This window comes from Hesperophylax consimilis, unplaced genomic scaffold, assembly GCF_061612785.1.
Source record: "Hesperophylax consimilis isolate HC1 unplaced genomic scaffold, BYU_Hcon_1.0 scaffold_71, whole genome shotgun sequence".
Lineage (NCBI taxonomy): Eukaryota > Metazoa > Arthropoda > Insecta > Trichoptera > Limnephilidae > Hesperophylax > Hesperophylax consimilis.
The window spans coordinates 189,482-207,096 of record NW_028301300.1 but is presented as its reverse complement, the minus strand read 5'-3'; the positions used below and the strand labels follow the sequence as shown (position 1 = coordinate 207,096).

The 17,615-nt window shown below is 35.2% G+C and overlaps 3 long non-coding RNA genes across 3 annotated transcripts; 2 read left to right on the top strand and 1 right to left on the bottom strand.

Annotated features, from left to right (window-relative positions):
- Positions 1-965: 965 nt before the first annotated feature.
- Positions 966-1,962, bottom strand: LOC149408781 (uncharacterized). The gene is made up of 3 exons (XR_016305392.1): positions 1,743-1,962; positions 1,569-1,652; positions 966-1,358 (listed from the first exon to the last, which is right to left on the bottom strand). It is a non-coding gene; the product is annotated as an uncharacterized LOC149408781 (long non-coding RNA).
- Positions 1,963-10,258: 8,296 nt separating this feature from the next.
- Positions 10,259-11,153, top strand: LOC149408780 (uncharacterized). The gene is made up of 3 exons (XR_016305390.1): positions 10,259-10,478; positions 10,599-10,715; positions 11,045-11,153. It is a non-coding gene; the product is annotated as an uncharacterized LOC149408780 (long non-coding RNA).
- Positions 11,154-11,829: 676 nt separating this feature from the next.
- LOC149408779 (uncharacterized) lies at positions 11,830-16,501 on the top strand. Its single transcript, XR_016305391.1, has 3 exons — positions 11,830-11,845; positions 12,302-12,402; positions 13,472-16,501. It is a non-coding gene; the product is annotated as an uncharacterized LOC149408779 (long non-coding RNA).
- Positions 16,502-17,615: the final 1,114 nt, after the last annotated feature.

Below are 17,615 nucleotides of genomic sequence, written 5' to 3'. Positions count from 1 at the left end.
TTACTAAGGGTAATCATGAAAAAACCTTTTAGGTACCACAGCGATTCACTATTTGAAGAGTTACGAGTTCTAGATGTCAGACAATTATACATGAGGAAAATAATTTTGAACACTCATAAAAAACGTCATCTCTACCCATCTATCGACCACTCTCACGACACCCGACACTCACGGAGGAATCCAATCGTACCACCCACAACCAAAACTTCACTTGCTCAAAGACATTTTTCATTCCTAGGCCCAAAACTTTACAACTTTATACCTGATGCATGGAAAAAGGAAAGCAAAGGTGCTCTTCGTAAATCGATCACTGTCTGGCTTCACCAATTAGGGAGAAAAGAGTGTGAACTCACACTTTTCCAAAAATAAGACAAACAAAATATCAAACACATTAAGAAAACAAAAAAACAAACAAAACTAAACAAACCAAACAACAAGTTAACATCAGTTAACTTTATAACTTTTTGCTTTTAATCTTTTATAATAATATTTTTCTTTTTAATGTATCATTATTTTTTAGTTATATATATATTTTTTTTTTTAGTTATGTATATATTATATTACTTTTCTTTTTTTTCCTTTTTTGTTTTTGTTCTTACAAAATATGTATGCGTGCATGAATACTAACTCAATTTTGACTGTCCTAAAACGGGAATTCCTCCTAGTTGGGCAGTCAAAGTATTTTTTATCTACATGTGTCATTGTATCATCACCTGTACTAAATAAATAAATAAAAAATAAATAAATAAATAAATACTATGTTGAAGACACACCTGACACCATGTTATATTGTGGTGAAATAAGAACACGATTAATAATTGTAATCTGTACTGTATTGGTTGACAATTGACATTACACGAGCCTACGCCGCCCGGGCTTGCGGAGCAAAAGACAATCTTAATGATATACCTAGTGTTACCATATCCAACAATACCTACTTTTTACTTGTATATATTATTATCAAAATTAAATTATAACTTCTTGTAACTGTAACTGACCGGACCTAAGTCCTCCATCACAACACAAGTAAGCATTTTCGGCTTTCTGTGGTGGTGGTAGGAGTTATTGTTGGGTTATTCGTAACCCGGGAATGTTTGTCTTTCTTTAAAAAAAAAAAAAAAACTTGACCACGACTACGTGACCCCCCCCTGGCGCCAAAGCTGGATCCGCCCTTGCAGGGAAGGCATTAGCTTCTGAAATAAATAAATTCAACACATTACCCAAAGTTTTCAATCAAAACATAGAATATTATTTCCTTTAGAGAAAAATAAAACAGTTGTATATAGAAGCGTATGAAGGTATACGCTTCTACGTCCATTTTGGCAGCAATGGGCCCGCTGCTGGGAAGACATTAGCATCTGAAATAAATAAACATCACATCATCACATAACTCAAACAAAACATAGAATATTATATCTGTAATTCAGTTGCTGGGTTTGAAGAAATAATAATTCTTTTGAATGAATATCTTTATCATAATAACGACTCAAATCAACGTCTATTCTTTCTCTCTACCAACACTCACAATCATATTAATAATATTAAGATAGGTCGATAGACATTTATACCTTTAAAACTGTCATTGTGATCTTGGAGGGCACCACAATTTGTGCAGTAGTTCACTGGGGGTACACGTGGAACACGAATACGGTCTAAAAAAGAAAATAGATTCAATTCTGAGGTGATTCAAGTTAATGATAAGTTACATTAGAAACATTGAACAAACAGAGGGAGATTCGCACCTGCATTTTGGTTAACATCCCGGGTCCCTTGTGCACCAGGTAAATCCCGATATATTCCGATATCTGGAAGATTGAGGGTCGGCAAAGCATCTTTTTTCAACGAGCCACAAGTCGTTTTTAATATTTTTGCAAAATGCGGACTACAAACATGTGCATAATTTGCCAAAATCGGGTAATAAATATAATCTATTCTGCCAATTCTCCACGCCCATTCCCGAAACAGACTCTCGTTATTGTCGTGTCGCACTGAAACAACATCCTCACAGCTTTCGACACTACAGCCAAATTAGCGAGGCATTTTAACAAATCTACTTTCACTTTTCACAAATATTTACGTCAGCGAAGAACCATGAACATAACCATAAACATGTGGTGTTTTGACTTTTGTTACCACAGATATCCACGACGCACTGTGTTTCGTTTCATACAGCTAGACGGAAAAAAAGTCACTGTAATTCTTGAAAAATGACGTCATGAGGGTATATAACAGGTATTTAGTGTGACAAATGCTTTTGTAATTGGGGTAATTAATGCACGGGTTGACTCACACCAGAGCCCCAAAGTTAGGTAAATTAATTAATGAATTATCAGTTGCTTTTATTCGTTTCTTGTCGCGCGAGCTCTAAGGTTTTTTATGTGCTTAAAAATAATGTGTTTTGGTTCTAAAAAAAAAATGGAAACTACTTTGGAAGGTACGTAGTAATTCAGCGGCGTAGCTACCTAGGGGCTACGCGGGGCAGTGCCCCGGGGCCCTCAAGCTCAGGGGGCCCTCGAATCCTTACCAGAAATCTCGATCGAACTGAACTTTTGGAAATTTCTCCCATTTTCAAAATAAATATGACAGGTTGCAAATTGCAACTCCACTTTAATCATGACAACTCAGTTGAGAGAAATTCAAAAGTTATGCCTAGGGAACTCCCCTTAATTCTTTCTGTAGGTTGGCAGTGTTGCCAGTGTTGTCAATTTGACGGATAGTGATATGTGCGTCATTTCCCAACGACACTTGTAGCGTATTAAAATATGGATAAAATAAAGAAACCCAGTTGTGCATTTAAACGCAAACAACGCCAAGAAAGAGAAGACAGTAAACAAAAATTGCCCAAAATTGACAAGTTTTTTAGTCAGCCTCCTGCAAGTACATCTGGCCAAAATATTTCTATTGATAGTGACTCAAATAATGTGGTAACTGCAGTGTTGGTTGAGAAGCCGGGAGGAATGCAGATCACGCCAAACTCTGGGAATTGAATAAAAATGCACTTTCTAGATGAAAAAAGTGTGTAGAAATTCATTAAAAAAAGAATTAAGGCGCGGAAGAATAAATTGAGGGAGATACAGCCGATCAAAGTTTAATAAATTGCACTTCGCGATCTGATATTATCACCATATTCGGACAGCCCGCCGCCATATTTTGTCACGAAAATCAAATTAAAAACTATGTTAATACTTTTGAAATTTCAGTAGTGCCATCCAAAAAATAAAAAGTGTTGCCATATAATAATATCAATGCATGGAAAATTCTGGAAATTAAATATCATTTGCCAGATTGGTAGTTTATTATTTAAAATCTTGTAAATACTTAATTTATGTATATATATATAACCTAACCTAACTGTGATTTTCTATAACAAAAAAATGACCCTTTAATAACGCCCACTCGCGTCCCCTTTAGAGTTTTATCCCAGTTTTCAAGTAGTTTGTGGGCTACGCTAGGTTTGTATAGACGGTTTGTGATTTAATACTAATACCTTTTTTCCATGTTATTTCCTGTTACACAAAATTGCCCCTTTAATAACGCCTGCTCGCGTCCCCTTTAGAGTTATATCCCAGTTTTCAAGTAGTTTGTGGGCTACGCTAGGTTTGTATAGACTGGTTTGTGATTTAATTCTAATACCTTTTTCCCATGTTTTTCTGCCTACTCTAACCCAAACTAAACACCTAACCTATTTTGTAAAAAAATATTATTATTATATGGCAACACTTTTTTTTTTTGGTTGGCACTACTGAAATTTCAAAAGTAAATAGTTGTTAATTTGATTTTCTTAAGTCATAATTGATAAATAAAACATGGTTCCTATGTATCGCGTACGAAGTTTCAAAACCCTATAACTCAGTTAATAGTGCCGACCCCCACCTAATTCTTTCAGATTCGGATTCCCCAGCCCTAAATTAGTCTAAATCAAGTTCGATTTCGGTTATACTCCCATAAACCGAATTTTACCCTCAGATCGCGAAGTGCAATTTTATTAAACTTTGATCGGCTGTATCTCCCTCAATTTATTCTTCCGCGCCTTAATTCTTTTTTTAATGAGTTTCTACACACTTTTCTCATCTAGAAAGTGCATTTTTATTAAATTCCCAGAGTTTGGCGTGATCTGCATTTCACCCGAGAAGCCTACTGAAGAAAATTCGACAATTATTGCAGTTGGAGATGCCTCCGCCGCCGATCATGTGAACGTGGATGATGTTTGCATGACACACATAAGAGCGGAGGGTTTGGAGGAATCACAGACCTCTACATTTTTCGAAAATGTATACGACAAATCTTATGACTTGGGAAACTTCACAAACAAAATATTAAGTGATGACGAAAAACGTCAAATACTTGATATTGGACCTTTACAGCCTTCAGGACCTTTTTCAACAGACATCAACCAGAACAATAGGTGTTTTTCAAAATTGTACCTACTACTTTTCGTGTTCTAAATATTGGCCAGTTAATCGTTTTTGGTTGTGTTATTCCAAAATACTAGACGCTGCCTATTGTCAACACTGCTGGTTATTTGCTTCACAAAGGAATAATGTTTGGTGTACGGGAATTCGAGATTGGAAGCATTTATCAGAAAGAATTAAACAACACAGTTGTTCGAGTGGCCATTCGGAAGCATGTGCTGTGTATGAATTTTGGAAAAAAAACGATACTAATACTATCGACAAGGAACTTGAAAATGAAATTCGCAAAGAAGCATCATTTTGGAAAATGGTTCTTCAAAGGTTATGCGATATCATACTTACCCTGGCAAAGAGTTCTTTGGCTTTGAGAGGACATCAAGAAGACTTAAGTCAGGAAGGATACCACGGAAATTTTCTGTCCTTTGTAGAGCTTTGGATATGCCCAAAGGTAATAATAATAATTTCTAAGTTTTTTTTTGTTTTATTTTGTTTATAATTATTAACTGTCTAACTTGACTTGACTTTTTTGAAATTGTGTTTTTTATGTTTTTAGGATCTACAAGATATCTGAGTGCAACTATTCAAAATGAAATGATTGAGAGCTTGGGGACCAAACTCGAAACCCATCTACTAGAACAAATTAGAGCGTCACCGTTTTTTGCCATCATAATGGATACGACACAGGACATATCGAAGGTAGATCAGCTAAGCATTGTTGTGAGGTATGCAGTAATAACCAGATCGGAAAATGGACAGCCAATTGATATAGAAGTAAAAGAAGTGTTTCTAGGCTATGATGTGCCAGTGTGATGAGACTGTTCACCAATTATATAAGGAAATAATGAGCAAATATGGAGTGCTGGAATGCGACCTAACGGAAGTATTTACAGCAATGTTATTATTCTTTACAATTCCTGTCACTTCTGCAGCAGCTGAAAGGTCATTTAGCAAATTAAAAATATTAAAAATTATTTAAGAAATAAGATGGGCCAAACTCGACTCCGACATTTATCGCTAATAGCAATTGAAAACAAAACCGCATTAAGCCTGGATTTAAACGAAGTCATTGATACTTTTGCAAAAACTAAAGCTAGGAAAAAATTGTAAATATAAAGGTTATTTAGTCAGTTGGTAGGACCGACCTTTATATAATAAACCCTTGAATCTTCTCTATTTCGTTTTATTAGCCAAACCTACACCAAGTATTAATTGTAATTTATGTTGTTACTGTTTAATATTTTTATTACCTGCCCTGCAGTCTGCAGTGCACAAAAAAGAGCTTAAGTAGCTTAGCATTTTTAAAGTGTTTGTATATTTCATATTTTTATTTGATAAAACCTAATCAGTTTACATAGCAGTGGGGCCCCATTTTTTAATTTGCCCCAGGGCCCTTGGTTACCTAGCTACGCCACTGCGTAGTATGTTTTTTTTTAAACATTATTTCTGGCTTTCACCCTTCAAGGGTGTTCTTGGCCATCATTTAAAATTATTGAGAAATGAAAAGGTGAATTTAAATATTAATTTTTATTTAAATGGGCAAATTTCAAAGTTATAATGAAAAATTGGAGTCGAGTTCAGACTTAGAAGAGATTAAGAAGTTGAATGGAGGGGAGGCAATTTTAGATAAGGCTTGATAGAAGAGAGGATGTTTGTTTAGAGAGGGACAATCAAAAAATTATGTGATCTAAAGTTCCCACTTCTAGACCACAGAATGTACAATCTGAGGAGTCAACGACGTGAATTTTAAAAAGATGGGAAGGAACGGAACAATGTCCGATCCTCATTCGAATGAGTGAAGAAATTTCTTCTTTGGAAAAATGAGGGAATTGCTGAAACCACGGTTTTGATGGAATAGTCCTTTGTATTGAGGCATAGCAGGCTCCCTTGGATTGACTAGCAATGTGCCAATACTCTGCCCAAACATTGCGGGATCTATCTTTGATGATGGAAAAAATGTCAGATAGGGGAATGTGGTTTACGAGGGTAACAACAGGGTTGGACGCTCCTTGTTTTGCCAAGGCATCCGCAATATCATTACCCATGACACCAACATGTCCAGGAATCCAAATCAGAGTTACAGTTTTACCAGAGCTTTGAATGGAGGCTATCATCTCTCGAATAAGGCATACAAAGTGATCATCAGGATGAAGAAGAGGACTGGATTTAAGTTTTTGGAGGGATCTGAGAGAGTCAGAGAAAACGAGGGAATGTTCAAAATTATTTTTGATTATATATTTGAGAGATTCTATTATTGCAATGCACTCGGCTGAAAATATTGAAAATTGATTTGAAATTGAATGAAATATTCTGTCATTAGAATTATTGTGGTAAACGTTAATACCTATACCACAGTTAGGAGAATCGGGAGATTTGGATCCATCAGTAAATAAAAGAGAAAAGTTGGGCCATTTAGATGAAATAATGTCATTGAAAATATTATTGACAGTTCGGGCCGGGAGATTGGAATGACTTTTAAGGATTCCGATCCCTTCAAATATTGTTGAACGAGAAGAAGTTGTTGTAGAAGAGGGAAGAGGGTTGGATGAGGAGTTGCTGGATAAAGCCTCAGCAAATGATTTTTTGACAGGCGGGAATAGTTTAGAAGCCTGCAGAAAAGACAAGTTCTAAGAGGCCATAGAAATTTTAATATTTTTTTGGCGAGATTGTTCTGGGCAAGAAGTGTTGATAGCTGTATGTGAGCCTGAGCAGTTAAAACATTTGGGTGAGAAGGAAGAAGGACATTGGTCAGCTGCGTGGTATTCTCCACATTTAAAACATCTGGGTTGAGATCTGCATGCAGCTTTGGTATGACCAAAACGGCAGCAATTGAAACATTGAGTGGTGGGATAAGTATACATTTCAACTGGTAATGAGTTGAAGAATAAATCTATATGGGGGGGAAGAGATTGACCTTCAAAGGTGATAATGACAGATTGGGAGGGCTTCCAGGAAATTATACCCTCAGAGGAGTCCTTGTAATTTAGCCTCCTGGCTTTTATGGGATTGCCAATGTGTTGGGGGGTTGAAAGTGAAGACAGAATTTCTTCGATGGACAGATCAGTCGAGATACCTCTGACCAGGCCCATGCGAGTGACATTGAAAGAAGGGATATATGCCTTGAACTTTGAATTAGATGAAATGAAGATAGTTTTGATGAAACTGTTGGCAGCTGACCCTGAGAGGAATTCGACGGAGATTCGGAAGCGACCCTCGGCTTTTACACCTCCAGGCTTGATTGAAAGGTTCTTGCTATTTGATAGGAATTTGCCAAATTCAAGAGGGTGGATGGTTTTTCCTTGCTCAGTTTTTTGGGCGTATACTATGAATGGGCCACGGGAATGAGGAGAATAAAAGTTTGTTTTAGGAAGTTGAGAAAGTGCTGGTGGGGACTGTGAAGTCGAAGGAGAGTCAAGTTTTATTGGGGAAGAAGGAGTTAATTTCCTTTTTTTGGTAGAAGTCAAAATGACAGAATCACTGTCAGAAATTTCGCCATTTTTCGCCATTGGCTGTGGTATGGTAGTGGTAGTGGGTGTGGTAGTGGTAGTGGTACTGGTAGTGGTATGGTCGTGGTAGTGGTAGTGGTATGGTAGTGGTAGTGGTATGGTAGTGGTATGGTAGTGGTAGTGGTATGGTAGTGGTAGTGGTAGTGGTAGTGGAAGTGGAAGTGGTAGTTATATGGTAGTGGTAGTGGTATGGTAGTGGTAGTGGTAGTAGCAATATTTTTTTCCAAAATAAAACTCGCTGGGACTTTTGACGAGTGTCGGTGACAAAAACCGTACATACGATATGGGTATCAAATTACGCGTCTCGACTTACAAAATCCGAATGGCTCAGTGAAAAAATGATCAGAAAGCTCCTTGGCACTTTTTTTTCTCAAAATATCCATTTCTTTCTATCCATACATATATTTTAATAGATTTGTGGTCACACACACATACTTTCATTTATATGCCAAAATACATATTACATTTTTAAAAGTTTTTAAATTTTTCGTGTTATTTGAGCAATTCTTTTTCCAAAATAACAACTTTTGAAGAATGTTGGTGACAAAAACCGTACATACGATATGGATATCAAATTACGCGTCTCGACTCACAGAATCCGAACGGCTCGGTGAAAAAATGATCAGTAAGCTCCTTGGCTCTTTTTTTTTCTCAAAATATTTATTTCTTTTTATAAAATTTTGTAGTCCCACACCCTCGCCTCATTCACATTCAAATACTACACCACGCAATTAATTTTTACCCATCAGTTGCCTGCAACGGGCAAAAAGCTAGTATATACATATAGTAATACGCAGTTTCTTTGTTTTATTTGGTCGCTTAAAATTAGGCGAAAATCGACCACTTGAACCCTCAAGTCGCTCACACTCTAGGTTCGTTTTCGTGTGCTTGAAAAAAGTTGCCTTTCATTTGTTTCAGGTTCAAGCAAAAAACGACCGAGACGCCTCTCTGTGGGAAAAGAATTCAAGTTCAATTCAGCGTGCCAAAACGTGAACAGGATTCAACCAGCTTTTTTAGAAACTCGGCCGGATTCGTACGGCGGGAAAATTAGCGGAACTCTGTCGGCGGGAACTGGAAGCGTTCGAGGCGCGCCATACTAAAGTACCGAGGTTCACACTCCCGCCGCCAGGACTGCCCCACTATGGCAAAAAAACGATTTGCGTCAGAGCTTCCAAATCTGGGAATTTTTGTTTCTCGGCCGAATTTTTCAGAAATCACGAGTGTTGCCACGCGCGCGATTTCGAAACGGCCAAATTTTGGTGCATTTTCGCAACGTTTCGTTTTCATCGATCGGGATGATCTGCAAAACATTTTCTCCTTCACCGTTTATGTTTTTATTCAACATCGAACGCACCCCGAACGCGAAATCATAAAAAAAAATTTCTTGCGCCTTTTTGCTCGAAAATTTTGCGTTTTTCGCATTACTGGAACGTAAATTAAAAACACGATTGATTTTTATCGAGCGTCAGGTCTGAATTGATCAGGTATCGTTGATTTTGTTTTTTAAAATTTTACGAAAGATGTTTTGAAATTTCCCGATTTTTAGGGTAATAGGTTTAATTTATGTCTAAATGTTTTTTTTGCATAGTGGTATCATTATATAACGACGCCAAGTCACCAGTGTTGCCAATTCAGCTCCTTTAGAGCTAGATCTGGCTCTAAATCGACGTCGTCAGCTCCAAAAAAAGTCATTTAGCTTCTTAGCTCGTTTTTCAGATTTTTCAGCTCTTATTCACGTGAAATAATATTAAAAAAATTATATGTGCAATAATATTCCAAAATAACGAGGACTTCCCAAAAAAAGAGATTCCCCGAACTCCTGCACAAGTAAAAAATAAAACTAGAAATAGACTTGGCAATGACATGGTTAATTCGATTTTAACAATTCGATCGGGGCTCAGGCGACACAACAAATGTTGCGAGGATTATGAACTTCCCCCAGATTAAAAAAAAATGCAACAATGGCTGTATATGAAAAAAATCCTGATGAAGCCGGTCCTAGCAGTGCGATGGTACAGGAACTGGAACCGGATGACTGCTTAGATTTTTTAGAGGACTAGTCGCTGCCTAAGAAAAAAAAATATAAAAAAAACAATAAAAATATCCTGAAGACTTTGATATTATCAAAAATAATTGTGTTTTTAAAATTATGAAAAAATTTTTGTCAAAAATTCTGCAGTCCGCCCCCGAATTTTTCTTCTCTGAAATTCTCTAACAACTCCCCCCCCATGCTTTATGTCACTTTCAAAATTTTAGCTCCTTTTTGGCTCTTTTTTGGGTTTCGCCTAGCTCTACTTTAAAATTCGAGTTGGCAACACTGCAAGTCACGTGGTATATTGGCAAATGGCGGACTGCTATCTAAAAACCCAGTATCGGTTTGTGTTTTAAATATTATCAAGTCCGCTGAAATGTATACGATATCAGTGAATGTTATTCTTTACGAAGTTCCGCGTGTGTTTGACGACTCGGATCAAGTTGCATCATGGGATTCTTTAAGAAATATGGATTCATAACGTGATGAAAAAAAATGGTGGTTGGATTAATTTTTTTCCTTTTTCGTCAGGTAAATATTCTTATTTAATGTTATTTTTTTGCTGTACCGAGTTGAAAATGAATATAACGTTACAATATATATTAATAAATGATTATTCAAATAGCTAACTCTTATCAAATGTCATTACAGGATTTAGAAACCTCTCCACTGTATGGACACCTTCACGGGGCGTTTGCGTGCGGATTTTCGGTTAAAACTACACCTAGGCGATTTCATCGATGGTTATTGATGGCGTTTCTTGGACAGGTATGTACACGTATGATAGTTGGGAATTTTTCAGAATGTTTTACAAGTTTTCAGTTGAACTTGCTCGCTGGATGACGTTAAATAAATCGCAACGTCAAACGTTTAATCATCGCACGAGAGCATTCTTTGCAAACGCAGCCGGCTTCGAGTTTCAGATTACATTAATTCCTAAATTATCTTTTCTTTAGCCTGTAATTGACGATGGATATCTTCACAAAATTAATCATTAAACGAGCGTTTCTCTGCAGATCTTTTTGTTGTACCAAGTTAAAAGTGAATATAAAATTATAATACTATATACAATATGCCTTATCAAATATCATTTGCAGGTTATTGAAACTTCTCTACGATGTCGCTTTGAAGCCTCGACGTTCTGAACAAAGGAGAATGATGACGGTTGGCGATTACACATCGCAGAATTATGTCGGTTTCTCTAGGTAATATAACAATTTGTTCATAATATTACTGTTACATAAATAAAAGCCCAACTTTTATCTACTGAAACGTCTTAACTGTCTGCTTTTTGTAATTGACGATGGATATCTTCACAAAATTAATCATTAAACGAGCGTTTCTCTGCAGATCTTTTTGTTGTACCAAGTTAAAAGTGAATATCATTATAATACTATATATTAATATAATTTTTGACATTTACAGGACGTCAAACCGTCAAATTTACCAGCCTCGACAATCTGAACAAAGGACAGCGTAGAATTTTGACGCTTTCTCGAGGTAAATATTATTATTTATAGATTTATAAATTTCTAGCACAATTATTGAAATGTTTCTTCTTTCTAGATAATTATTGAAGCGATATTTGAAAAGTAACGCAACTTCTCTTGACACGAGCGGCTGTGTTATAAATTATTACATATTAGTATTGACATAAGACATCTGCATATTATGTGTAGTTAGTTCTGGCTGCTATTTGACATAACATTTGAAACTTTGACAATCGCCATTATCGCCGAGTCTGTAAATTTTGCTCATTTCTTCTAATCAATCGTCTCTTTTCTATTCTGCAGGTCGTTCTTCCACGAACGTGACCTGACACCTAGGCGCTAATTCATCGTTGATTTTGAAGGCTCATTCTTTGCAATCGCAACCGGTTTTAAGCGATTCTTGAACAGGTATATACAATTGCACAAGTATGATATTTGGGAATTTTCAGATAATGTTTTACAAGACAGTCACGTGAAATGATAAAAGAGAAAGCGTTCATTTTTTGCCTACAATCATGCCGGATATATTCGCAGACACAACGGTTCCTTTAATCTTTACGTGCGCCAGTTTTCAGTTTCAGTATGACATAACTTTTTCTATTATGACGTTTCTTTATCTTTTTGCTGTACCGAGTTGAAAATGAATATAACGTTACATATATATTAATATAATGGCTAACTGTTATCTAATGTAATTTGCAGGATTTAGAAACGTATTCTGCTGTCTGCGTTTTCCAATTGACGTTGACATAACTTTTTCTATTATGACGTTTCTTTATCTTTTTGCTGTACCGAGTTGAAAATGAATATAACGTTACATATATATTGATATAATGGCTAACTGTTATCTAATGTAATTTGCAGGATTTAGAAACGTATTCTGCTGTCTGCGTTTTCCAATTGACGTTCAGCGCTTTGACTCGACATTCTGAACAAAGGACAGTGCAGAATTCTGGCACTTTCAGGTGAATAGTATCATGTTCATAATATTGCATTCGAACAACATCAAATAGTAAATATGAAATTTGGCACAAACATCTTGCTTCATTCACATTCAAACATTTCATAACACACCACATTTTAACCCGTTAGTTTTGGGCAAAAGGAAAAAGTGTTGACACGCAGTCCGCTACATCTACACGCAAGCATATGTATTTAATTATCAGAGTTGTGCCGTTTAGAAAGCCTCATGCTATTTATAGGAAAGGAACGAAACAACCGCAAATGGCTCGAAACGCCGTTTGCAGTTGTTGCGTTCCTTTTCTGGTTCGGTTCGGAGCTTATAATCACAGGGGCCCAACTACAAAAACTGGTGTTTTGAGTTAAGCTGGGTTTTGGTAATGCCATTATAATATTTATTAGTGACACGAAGCGGACCTTAAAGTTACAAAGTTTGTTTGCATAATTCTATTAGATAGTAAGTTACATCAGGCGTTTCAATTATTGACTATCATTGTAACATTTGAAAGTCAACACAATGCAATAAGATTAAAATACAAGACGCGTTGGACGCCATTGTAATATGTATTTAAAATTCATAGCTATAAAATTCATGTTGAGCGTCAAATTGTATTATCATACAAAAGTTAAAACGCTATTAACACTTGAGACAAGAAAACATGAGGCGACTCTTTAATTATAATATTCAAATAACATATCTCAAGATCGTGCACTGTGTTCGTAGATGGCTAATAAACCCCTATGTTTAAATATATATGTTTAAACATAGGGTACAAGTAATATCTATTACAAAATGTATGTAATTAGTTCTGGCCCGCTATTTGATATTACATTTGAAACTTGAGGTGATTTTTCACAAAAACGGCGCTCTACAAATTATCCAATTATTATTATTATTATTATTATTTTGACAATCGCCATTAACGCCGATTCTGTAAATTTTGCACAATTCTTCTGATCATTTGTCTCTTATTGCAGATTTTTTTGTTGTACCAAGTTCAAAATGAATATAACATTAAAATACTATATATTCATGAATGAATTAACCATACGCATAATTTTTGTCGTTTGCAGGATGTCAAAACTTCTCTACCGTCTGCGTTTTTAAGTCCTCGAGAATGAATGAACTTCAGCCGGCGTTACTTTGAACTGGAACTAATTTCACAATCCTCTCTATGTCTTTCCAAAGGCGTGATGAAAATGATGACACTTCAACGCTTTGATATTTTAAAGTTACTAATCATCCATGAATGGTATAATTATGGAACTAATTACATAACTAGCTTGCCAGTTAATATATCTACTTAAATCGGAAACGATCAAGGTTTTTAATTGGACGGCCAATTTGTTCATTTAAAATTTGTTCACAGACCACCATAGGGGGGTCGGTCAGGTACCTACAGCTATTTGATTTAAATGAAAGCATTCACTTTATTTACATTCGAACATCAAATCGTAAATATGAAATTTGGCACAAACATCTTGCTTCATTCACATTCAAACATTACACCACGCACCACATACCACATTTTTACCCATTACTTTCGGGCAAAAAGCAAAAGTGTTGAAACACATTCTTTGCTTCTCCATTTTTATCAGAGTTGTGCCGTTTAGAAAGCCTCATGCTATGTACACGAGCTGAACTTCGATTTATAGGAAAGGAAAGAAACAACCGCAAATGGCTCGAAACGCCGTTTCTTTCCTGGCTCGGTTCGCAAATCGGGAGCTTACGTATTTAAACAACCTACAAATAATACAGAATAGACGTTTTAATCATGGAATGGAACATTACCAACTCCTCAAAGTTGCGTACCATCATGAAATAGTTTTACCGTCAAGTACGATTTGCCAAGATGTTATTAGCGCACTTTACGGAGATTCTCATTCTGTAGCGATTCAAATTTATTCAGTGACAGAGCGATACTGTGTCCCAAAAATGTAGATGCACGTAAAATTAACGAAAAAGTCTTGCTTTTGAAATGACAATTAATAAATCGCAGGGTCAAACTTTTAATCAGATTGGTGTTTATTTACCAGAACCCGTCTTTACGCATGGGCAATTGTATGTAGCTTGCTCCAGAGTCAAAACAATAAATTCATTAAAAATTCAAATAGTCGACGGAAGTCGTCAAGGTGTAAATCAGGCCAGAGTTACAACCCAAAACATTGTTTACAGGTAAATTTTAGATTAGGTATTGTCGTTTCATATCTATTTAAACCAGTAAATTTAATCTATTTAAGACTAATCTTCCCATTTTAAATTTATTCGCAGGGTTAAATACATACAGTGTGACTTGAACTTATCATTTGATGATAACGCAAACCTAAATTTGTCACTATTTGAGGGAACTGTTGATTTTTATCATTAGGAAAATTTAGTTTCAGATTAAATAGATTCCCAAAAGCATTATTTTTATATTCTGTTTAAACTTTAAAAAGTAAAACAAGTTCAAACTCAAAAGTTGTTCTAAAAATTACTAAAAAAAATAGCTCGACTAACATATTAACTATAAAAAATATTAAATATCTTTGACCACTATTTAGATAAATGAAATATAGATTCAGTTATAGAAAAGTAAACATCTACGATAAACGAATAATTAATTATCTCACACATACTTTGAAAAAGTATATCTTATATAGAAACGTTGCCTAAAGAAGGAGGTAGCGCAACACAGCATAATATCCCAAAACAAATCACAGAGATTATTATAAAATATACTTAATAACAGCATATCGTTTCCATACTGACCTATCAGACTAAGTAGAAGAAAGATAAAAAGATCTCCCGAGAGTGTGTTTTATTTCAGCACAATTAATGAAATGTTTTTTCATCATTTTCTAGATAATTATTAAAGCGATATTTGAAAAGTAACGCAACTTCCTTTGACACGGGGAGCAGTGTTACTCGAATAGAATTTTGAAGGTACAGGCCTTTGTGGCGAATTTGAAAAACGATATTGGCGATAGCTTCATAATTCATTTGGCCTTCTCTCTTCTAGGAAGAAAGCTTTCGTAGCATAATGTTTTATATTCAGAGATTGAATCAAATTTAAATTGCAAACTTTAAAATGCTTATCTCTATCAAAGGTTAAATTCTTTATTAAATGAAAAAATACTGACAGCGTAAGATTACATATTACAGTGGAACCCGCTTAAGAAGTTCCCGTTTAATATGTTTTCCCGTCTAAGAAGTTCAGTTTTTTCAACCCCGAAAAATTCCCATACAAAATACGCCTTTTTTTCCCGTTTAATATGTTTCCCGCCTTAAAGGATTTCCCGCCTAAAAAGTTCCAAAATATAATCCCCCAACAAAATAATTACCCTTTTAAAAAGTTTTACAGCACAAAATATAATTGTCAGGATTTAAAATGCCCAATAAAAATAACCATTTCGTTTTATGCTCCGCCATGCGGCTCCTTTGTTGTCATTCTGCATCTCAATAAAACCCATTTCACCGATTTGAAAAATGACCATTGCCCACTGGGAATAACCAAATGCAAGATACATAATATAAGCATGGGATAGTGAGCTCTAAAATACCCTTCTCTAAAGACCATTATCGCATAACGTTGCTGTGTCAGATGGACGGAACTGTTATTCTGAATGTATGTATCTCCAACTCTCACATAAATCATAATGCGTGCGATAGAGATAGAAGCATAAACAATGTGGATGGTTATCCATTGAAAAGAAAAAGGAGACATCTACTCAAATCGTATTTTTATTTAATTATTTAAATAATGTTGGGGGCCGCGAAATTTCAATTTCCGCGGAAAAATGTCGTCTTATCTCGAATCAATACTTCGTAAATCTGCATCTGAGAGGCCTGTCCATGCCGGTAACGCCGCGCCGCGAAGTTTGCATTTCAATATTATATTATTTCAAATCACTACATACTTCGTGAATCTGCAAATGTAAATATGGCCGTTGCGTTAAGCGCCAATTGTATTTTAATTTACGCAAATTTTTGGCAAAAAAAAGTTTTTCTTTTTAATTTTCAAATTGTATGAGAATTCATTCAATTTTTTGCAGTGGAAAACACGTGTTTAATGAACTATATAATATAAAAAGATTAAAAGTACCTTATATTCAGTTTTTTTTAATTTTTGATTAAGCAATATTTGATTTTAAATTTGGGAGAAACGCCTTTTACTAAAAGAACATATCTATCAACACCTGCTATCTGTACCCAGCTGTCAAGTAGTGGTAGTGGTAGTAGTAGTAAGCAAACTCGGCAGAGAGTCAAATCATTGCCTTTATCAGATTTTGAAATGAGCTGGTTGGTGAATACCTTTTCAAATACGTAAATTTTAACTGTGCTTTATCCGATTTCATCAGCTTTACAGAGTCCAGTCTTCTACGAAATGAAATTAAGCCGGAGAATTTCTTATCTCTTTGTAAGTACATAGGGCATCTAAAATAAATGCCCTGGCCATGCGGGTTTCTTTTGTTATCATGCAGTCTCAAAATAAAACCACTTTTGTCTAATTTGGCAAAATAAATGCCATTATCAACAAGCATTGTCCATTGTCCAACGGGAATTTCCAAATTCAGAATGTATGAAATAATGGACTCTAAATTGTCTTCCTTTACAGGCTTTAGAGCCCATTATCGCATAACTTTGCTGTGTCAGGGGAATCTCTAAAATACTAATATTTTTTGACTGGTGTAAATTTTAAACACTTTGTAAAAATGACTTAATCTGACACTCTATATTAAATGGGACCTAGCATTAGGACGAAACATTTGACTTTTGTCATCTTTTCCTATCCTTTTTGTTAATATTTTAGACATCTTTCCTTATCATGAAAATGAAAATAAACTTTTAGTTTGGGTTTACGTTTCGTGGTTGGTGGTTGCGCTGTTACATTTCACTTTCATTCCCCTTTTCGTAATAAACATTTTAGTTTTTTTTTTGGTATTTGGTATTTTAAGTTAGTTTATCTTCTTTACATTTATTTGGTATAAGTAGGCAGTTTTTTCTTCAGTAATTTAGCACATAGTAGATATAAATAAGTTAGTCTTAAGTTTTTTTTAATTTTTTTTTTTTTCAGTAATTCTGTACATAAGTTTCATACATACATATAAGTTTCTTTTAATTTTTTTTCTGGTTTTGATTACTTACACTTTTAATTATCTATTCTCTTAGTTTTATTTATTTCCTTTTTTCCAGTAGTTTAGAACATAGTAGATAGTTAGGTACATAGTTTAGTAG